The 8923-nt window shown below is 41.9% G+C and overlaps 1 pseudogene across 1 annotated transcript; it reads right to left on the reverse strand.

Moving 5' to 3' along the window:
• Positions 1 to 1220: 1220 nt before the first annotated feature.
• LOC308616565 lies at positions 1221 to 1808 on the reverse strand (annotated as a pseudogene). Its single transcript has one exon. The product of its transcript is annotated as an uncharacterized misc_RNA (transcript).
• Between the last annotated feature and the right edge of the window lie 7115 nt (positions 1809 to 8923).

Here is an 8923-nt window from a genome sequence, read left to right on the forward strand (position 1 = left end):
TTAGCAGATGTAAGCTATTATGTATAGAATGGATAAACAACAAGGTCCTACTGTATAGCATGGGGAACTATATTCATATCCTATGATAAACCATAATGGAAAAGAATATGAAAAAGAATATATATATGTATAACTGAGGCACTTTGCTGTACAGCAGAAATTAACACAACATTGTAAATCAACTATACTTCAATGAAATTAGAAAAAATAAAGTGTACAGAGTCTCAGTGAGATCCCTGTGGTCAAATTGGTCTTTTGGTTCTCCCCAAACATACATGATCTTCTATCATTCCATTTCCTTAACGATTCATTAAAAAATCATGATTGAGCACTTCACTATATGCCAAGCATTCCTACCTGGAATGATGTTTCTTTTTCACTTGTACAGACTTAACCCCTGCTTCAGTTAAGTCTAATAACTAATAACGTCTTATACTAATTTGTACCAGAAGTTCCTTGATTGTGACTTATGCCAAGTAATTATGAATATTTTTTTTCTTCTGAGTATTGCATGAAGGCTACCAAGTTGGAACAGGCAAGTACTGGATGTGAAAGCTTTAATTATCTACCTCACGTGTTATTTTTGTAGCTATAGTCTCTATTTTCTTATTTGATGACCACTGAAGTGTTCCTAGGCCCGGTTGTAAACCTAAGAGTTGATGTATTGATGGGAGCAGCTGGAAGTTCAAGATGTTGTTGTGATTCTTTTTTTCTTAATCCCTCTTTTGTATATGTGATACTAAGCAGATGATGAAACGTTACTTTTGAGGATTTAACAAGGAAGGAGAAAGAAAGACCCACATTTCTGGGTGAAGTCTGCCCTTCTGTGTGGAAAAATGGATTGCGACTGTTCTCAAGTCTGTCTTTTGGTAATTGCACCTGACTTTAGGATCCAAAAAAAATTTGTTTTGCCAAGTTGTGCCTTTCCTTCTGGAATTGTAAGTGAACACAATAATAGTACCCGTTTACACTGTGAAGTGGATATTATTACAGAGAATACACCAGAGGCTTTCTCACTTGTAAAGGTAATAATTCCTTGTGAATGTATGATCTACGGAGAAACCGCTGTAGTTTTTACCTGCTGATGCTGTCTGTTGGAGAATAAATTTTGGATGGTTCTTTTTTTCACCAAAAAAAAAAAAAAAAGGTTCTTTTTTTTTGAATTATAAAGCTACTTTTAATACTTTGGGGTGAGTCCCACAGGAATAAAAAACACTGGGAAGGAATAACCCCCTCACCCCCAGGAGTGGTCCAGGGGGAGAGAGGCTACCTGAGGGGAAGGAAGCACAAAAGGGACTCGCTGTGGACTGAGGGCAAAGGGAATGCCATCGGTGCTGGGACCTGTGAGCACTACAGGAGAAAACGCGAGTGTGGTGGGACTGGCTCCAGGCACACAGGCGAAGGGCAAGAGGGTTGGACACGAAGCCACGAAGCTACTTGGGTTCCTCCTTCTCATTTGCCTTTTTCTGTTTCTGCTACATGATCTCTGAGTCCCTCTGCTTGCGGGCGGCAGCAGAAAGCCCGTCAGCTTGGCGCTTTCCCTTAACCAAGTCGCTCTGCTTTTTCATGTTCTTCTGGCAGGTGAGCTCGTGCGGGTTACCACGGGTCATGGCGGTGGCAGCAGCTCCGGCCTGCTCCGTTCTTCTTTTTTTTTTTTTCTGTTGAGGAAAACCAGCATCAGGTGTGGGTGGATCCAGGGGCTCAGAGAAAGCCATCAGGACTTGTTCTATCTCTCCCTCTTCAGGCTCTGCTTTCTGCCAGTCTCTTTCCACTGGTGGGCTGGTGAGGCCCTGACCACTCTGTGTTAACATAATCTTTACATCAAGCCTTGTGGGGTTTATTTTTTTTTAATAAAAAAATTATTTATTTTTGGCTGCATTGGGTCTTTGTTGCTGCACGTGGGCTTTCTTTAGTTGCAGTGAGCAGGGGCTACTCTTTGTTGTGGTGCACGGGTTTCTCATTGCGGTGGCTTCTTTTGTTGTGGAACACAGGTTCTAGGCGCGCGGGCTTCAGTAGCTGTGGCACGCAGGCTCAGTAGTTGTGGCTCATGGGCTCTATAGCGCAGGCTCAGTAGTTGTGGCGCACGGGCTTAGTTGCTCCGTGGCATGTGGGATCTTCCCGGACCAGGGATCGAACACTTGTCCCCTGCATTGGCAGGCAGATTCTCAACCACTGCGCCATCAGGGAAGCCCCAAGCCTTGTGGGGTTTATCTTTTCCATTAATTCCAGAAAAAGTTTTAGAAAGAGTCTTTTTGACTAAGATTGAACCAGCCAATTGTTATGGATTGAATTGTATCTCCCCCCTCCCCTCAAAAGATACGTTGAAGTCCTGACCTCCAGAGTGTAATGTTATTTGGAAATAGCTTTGTTGTAGATATAATTAGTTAAGTTATAATGAGGTTATACGGGAACAGGGTGGGCTAGTAATCCAGTGTGACTGATGTCCTTATAAGAAGGGGAGAGAGAGACACAAATTAAGTAGCTTAAACACAGAAATTAATTTTCTCACAGTTCTGGAAGCTAAAAGTCCAAGATCAAGGTGTAGGCAGGCTTGGTTTCTCCTGAGGCCTCTCTCCTTAGCTTCCCTGGTGTCTCTTCCTTTTCTTATAAGGATAGTAGTCCTATTGGATTAGAGCTCTACCCTAATGGCCTCATTTTTTTTTCACATCTTTATTGGAGTATAAATGCTTTACAATACTGTGTTAGTTTCTGCTGTACAACAAAGTGAATCAGCTATATGTATACATATATCCCCATATTCCCTCCCTCTTGAGCCTCCCTCCCACCCTCCCTATCCCATCCCTCTAGGTGGTCACAAAGCACTGAGCTGTCCTCCCTGTGCTATGCAGCAGCTTCCCACTAGCCGTTCATTTTGCATTTGGTAGTGTATATATGTCAGTGCTACTCTCTCACTTCATCCCAGCTTCCCTTTATCTCCCTTGCCCTCAAGTCTGTTCTCTTCTACATCTGTGTCTTTATTCCTGCTCTGCCACTAGGTTCATCAGTACTGCTTTTTAAAATCCCATATATATGTGTTAGCATATGGTATTTGTTTTTCTCTTTCTGACTTACTTCACTCTGTATGACAGACTCTAGGTACATCCACCTCACTACAAATAACTCCATTTCATTTCTTTTTATGGTTGAGTAATATTCCATTGTATATATGTGAAATGGCCTCATTCTAACTTAATCATTCTTTGAAGCCCATCTCCAGATATGGTTATGTGGTTTAGGGGCCACCCGTATGAACTCATTGAACCTTTACCTCTTTAAAATGCCCTATCTCCAAGTAAGGTTACATTCTGAGGTGCCGGGGGTTCAGACTTCAACATTTGGATTTTGGGGTGGACACAATTCAGTCCATAACAGCACTTACAACTTTCAGTTTTATTTTATTAATATTTGTGTGATTATTTTAACTCCCCTAAAAGATGGTAAGTTCCTTGAAGGCAGGAAATATATCTTGCCTATATCCTTTTATCTCCCATAGTGTTTAATATATTTCTTGGATTTAGTAACTGCTCAGAATCTTTTGTTGAGTAAATGAATGGTATGTAAAGTAATTCTTGATTAATAAGAATTTCTCACTTCTCAAACTTTTGGTATAAAAAAGCTATATAGTGCAGGTAGCAGTGGACTGGATGTCAAAGACCCAGGCTCTTTTCTCAACTCTGTCACTTTCTAGCTGAGATCTTGAACAAGTCAATCATTCTGGGCCTCAGTTTCCTCATCTGTAAAATGGGAATAACAATGCTTTGTGTTTGTTTTACAAGGTTGGTTATGAGTATTAATGAAATAGGTTAGTCATTCAGAAAATATTTGGGGGCACCTACTGTATACTAGGCACTGTTCTAGGCATGTGGGATATAGTGGTGTACAAGCTAGGCAGGGTTCCTGCCCTTATGGTTCTGCTGGGGGAACAGGTGATTAACACGATCACCAGTTTAGAAAGTAATTTCAGAAAGTGCTAAATTCTATGTAGGCAATAAAGCAAGGGATGTCAGAGTGAAGACTTACCTCCTAGAAAGGGTAGTTAGGGAAGACCTCTCTGGGGAGATGACATTTGAGCCAAGATGTGAATAACGAGTGGCTATTCCCCAGGGGAAGAGTGTTCCAGGCAGAAGGAAGGAGGAGCAGAGGTAGTGAATGTGAATGCCCATGCGAGCCAGTAGAGTAATGACGTTTAAAATGTGAGGTTCTGTCAACGTACAAGGCTTTCCGGGCATCGCAGAAAGATCCGTGGAGTCAGTTGTCCCTGACTCAACCACATGTAGAGTTGGGACATCACTTCTCACGTGTGTGACCTTAGGCACAACATTGCCTTGAGTGGCTTCCTTCTCCGTGTCCTGCCCTGCCTGGCTGCTAGCACTGGGAGACCAGGTGGGTGAAGGCACTTTAAAAACATGAAGTGTGGGCCTCCCTGGTGGCGCAGTGGTTGAGAGTCCGCCTGCCGATGCAGGGGATACGGGTTCGTGCCCCGGTCTGGGAGGATCCCACATGCCGCGGAGCGGCTGGGCCCGTGAGCCGTGGCCGCTGGGCCTGCGCGTCCGGAGCCTGTGCTCCGCAACGGGAGAGGCCACAACAGTGAGAGGCCCGTGTACCACAAAAAGAAAAAAAAAAAAAAAAAAAAAAAAAAACATGAAGTGCTGTACAGTTTCCAGGTGGTATCATTATTTGAAAACATGGTACCCACGATTAAGAGATTTGGCCTTTGAATGCAAATAGCTTGCTGATCAAATTTTCTGAGGAGAGCTGCAGTTACCCTGTTTAGGGCTCAAAAATGTCTGTGTCAGGTTTCAAAGAAAATTGATAGGAATTAAGTAGACGCTGCAGCCCTGTTCTGCAAGCTGTCTTTTGTGCGGGTTGAATTCCAACTTTCTTTCCTACTGAGCCTCTGTACATAAGATTTGGTATGGGCAACCACCCTGTTGGGGCTTTTGGATGCCTCTGAAAATATCCTGGGGTCAGGTCACTTGATGTGTGTGTGTGTGTGTGTGTGTGTGTGTGTGTGTGTGTGTGTGTGTGTGTATTTAGTGTTTTGCATTGGAACAGAATATTCCAGAAGAGCACCTTCTGCTCAGATATCTTAAGCATTCCCCTATCACCAGAACTGATGTGACTGAACCATGTACACATATTTCTTGAGTAGTGAAATTGTACCCAAGACACATATAAATGACCTAGTAACAGAGCTTTCTTTAAAGAAGAGCTGATTACTTCAAAGTCCTTAACAGTAAAGTGTATTTCCTTTGAACTTGTTCCCAGGTTTCTCCCCCACTCCCTGTGAACCATCTCCCCACGCTTCCTTCCCCCCAAACTTATCTGCTTTACACTTAAACTTTCATGACGTAAGCATCCTGAAGTGTGCACGGACTCCCTATTATTGCTCACTCTCAAGGCTGCTGGCTGTCAAGGCCTTTAAGATAATGGCTCTGCACACTGGAAGGTCATTGCTGAGAGGGTCTAGGCAGTAGTGGAACTGTCAGGAAAAGGAAGCCCTGCTTCCCATTTTTATCTGTGATGAAGGAAGTAAGAAGTCCCGGGGCAGTTTTTACCAAGTCTGAGTTTGGAAAACAACCAGGATTGTGCTAAAAACCTTCCTAGGTGATGCTTTGGCTGTTGGAGTTTTGATCCATTCATCCTCTCTCTGTTCCTGACTCCTCCCTCTATGTCTGTTGGTCGGACTCTTGGTCTCTATCTCTCTGTTTCTTTCTTTGTCTCTCTTGCTCTTCCCTGCCCCCTCATCCGTTATTGATTCGCCTCATTAGAATAAAGTTCTGTTCCACTAGTAGGGTTCCATAATTGAAGCTCTGGGGCATATCAAATGGAACAGCTAATGGTGACTTTTTTTTCCCCCCAAGGCAGGTTATCTATTATGAATGGCCAGGCAATCAGAGATCAAAAGGCTTGTTTCCCCCAATGAATTAGTGGATTTTAGAATGAGATGAGATGAAATGGAGCTAATAGGCATTCTTTAAAGAGAAGGGTTTGGAGCTGGAGGTCTGAAACTCAGGACTGTGGAGACTTCTTGCTTTGGTTTCAGAGTTTTGGACAGCTTGTGTGCAAAGCTAGGGGGCCGGCAGTGTGTGCTGGGATGACTGGGAAGCTTAGGCACAGGGGAGGTTTTAGCAAGCTGGCGGGTGTGAGTGGCCTCTGCAGTCTGAAGGGCTAATAAGAACCTACCATCAACTGCTGGGACTGTGTTCTCTCTCTGCCTCAGCTTCTCTTAGCCAGGCTTCCCAAGCAGTGTTGGAGTTGTGATTTCCAGAGGAGTGATGCCAGGAAGATTCTCTGGACACCCCCAGGTGGAAATATTTTTCTCAAGGTGTTATCTTTGCTGCTTTCCTGGGTTTACTCTGGGGAGATTGTGGCAGCTGTTGTGATTGTTCTCTGTCTGTCTCTCTGTCTCTGTCTCTGTTTTTGTCAGCCTCTGTCTCTGTATCTGTGTCTCTCTCTCATACACACACCCTGCATCGTGGCTTCCTTTTGCAGCATAACCAGAAACCCACATTCTGAGCTGTAGAGACAGAAAATCCTGTGGAAGCACATTGGGCTAATGAGGGAAAGTGACTAGTGACTATAACTTTTATAGCTTTTATGAATTCACTAGAAGTGAATTGTTTAGACATTACTAAATAATACAGGTTCAATGTAGAAAAATCAGAAAATAGATAAACAAAAAAGAAAATTAATTTACTCAGTGTATAAGGAATTTCTTTTTTTATTAAATACTATTTCTTGAAATTGAAAAAGTAATCTATGAACAGTAAAAAATATTCAAACACTCTAGAAGAGCATGAAATACAGTAAGATGCCCTCTCAATGGACCCCCAGAAAGAGAAAATGCCAGACAGAAAGTCCAGAAATTTACTTTGTTCAAATTGTGTATCTCTGTGTATATGAACTTAAAAAAAAGGGAACATAATGTACATACTATTCTGCATCTTATTTTTTTACTTAAGACATTTTGGCCATCTTTTCAGGATAGTACATAACAGATGAATTGTTTAATATGGCAAATATTCATTAGTCACCATATGCAATTATGAATACCATGCTAATTTGTGAATAACATATTAGAACACAAAGAAGCAAAAAGAAAATGGACCCTCAGCACTACTGGGAAATTATACTTCATTATTCAAGAATCTATCACATTTATGCTACCTTTGGGGAAGGATTTGACAAATTAGTCTTTTCTCTAACGTAAGCACTCCCACCACACAAACCCTCCTGCACTCTGCCTTCCTGTCTTTGATGTCAGCAGAGCCACGACCCACAAACCTTCGTGACATTTGGACTCAGCCATCTCTTCAAGGATATGGGGCAAGAGGTGAGCAGAACTGCTTCCCTGGAGCCTGAATGGCATTGGTCCGAAAAGCAGGTATTTAGGGAACGGGCCATGCTTGCTATAGTGTTGAACACTGACGGACAAAGGTGCCCATGTGTTCTTCAAGGAATATATTTTTTTCTGACATGTGAGGTCTTCTAAAATGTGGGGGCCAGAGTAGGACCCTTCCTGTCAGTCTCTGGGTGGTACTGTACACTGATCTGACCCTAGTGGTTGTTAAAAATGTTGAGCTACATCCCTATGGTTGGTAATACATGCTGCTCTGAGACCCACCTGATCCCTCCCCAGGACTCTTGCTGACCTGGTCCTCAAAGACCACGTCCCTGACCCTCCCCATGATCCAGAACTAAAAGGTTAATGCCAAACTCAGCGAAGGCCTCCAGAACACTCCTCTAGAGCTGTTGCCTGTACTTGTTCTGATTGGATGGTAGATGTGCCAATCAGGTTGTTAGATATGAGTAAATAACCAATGAAAACTATGCCCTTGCTTCTGTAGAGTCAATTTTGCGAAGGGAGACCAGTGATGATAGGAGCAAGGCGGGTACTATGAGAGGACAAAGCCCAGGTAATGGGCTGGGGTGCTACAGGTTACCTTCATTTGATCGGAGGGTACATTGAGGCTACCTTGACCACTTTGGTTTCCTCAGAACAAGCATCTTTGGCAGGAACCTGGGAGCAAGGCAAACTGGACTCACAAAGGGTGATTTATGTTGATTAATTACCTTGAGGGTGATGCTTAGGATCTTGAAAACATCCTGCCTGGGACCAAGAGTAGAACATTTAGAAAAACATAAAGTTGATGCCAACTTTTCTTTATTTGTCTGCAACTCCAATAAATAAGCCCTGCTTTCTTTTTAAGAAAGCTGGCATTTGATGGGTTGAATTTAATTGGATGGTTTGGGTGGAAATAGAGAAAGTTGTTTTTCTGTGTCCTTATTTCTTTTAGGTAACCAGGGACCAATTGAAATAAATCCATGATCTGACTCACTGGAGATGACATCTGTTAGCATATTTTCTCCTTCCAGTCTTTTTTCTATGCATATAAATCTAAATAGGTATCTCTCTTTTTTTTTTTTTTACAGAATTGGGATTATTACATTTTATATAGTTGTGTATTATGTTGTTTAAACAACATTTTTGGAAAGCAATGGCCAAATCATTAAATATTCTTCTAGGGCAGGATTACTTAATGTCTATATAATATTTTTTCATAGGGCTACATCAGAATTTATTGAACACTTTTCCCATTTTGAACATTTAGATGATTTCTAATTTTTGCTAATATAACTATATGATGAACAATATAGTTAAAATAAGGAATCTTAGCTTCAGAGGTATTCCTTTTTTAGTCACATATGAACCACCATTAGGTTTAATTTTCCTCATAACTTTTTCATGGTTTCTGGACTAAACACCTTCTTTTTTTCTTTTTTCATTTCTTCCAGTTTTATTGAGATATAATTGACATAAAGCAATGTATAAGGTGTACAGCATAATGATTTGACTTACATATATCATGAAATGATTATCACAATAAATTTAGTGAACATCTATCATCTCACACAGATA

Source organism: Mesoplodon bidens, assembly GCF_964165515.1.
Source record: "Mesoplodon bidens genome assembly, chromosome: 4".
NCBI classification, from domain to species: Eukaryota; Metazoa; Chordata; class Mammalia; order Artiodactyla; family Ziphiidae; genus Mesoplodon; species Mesoplodon bidens.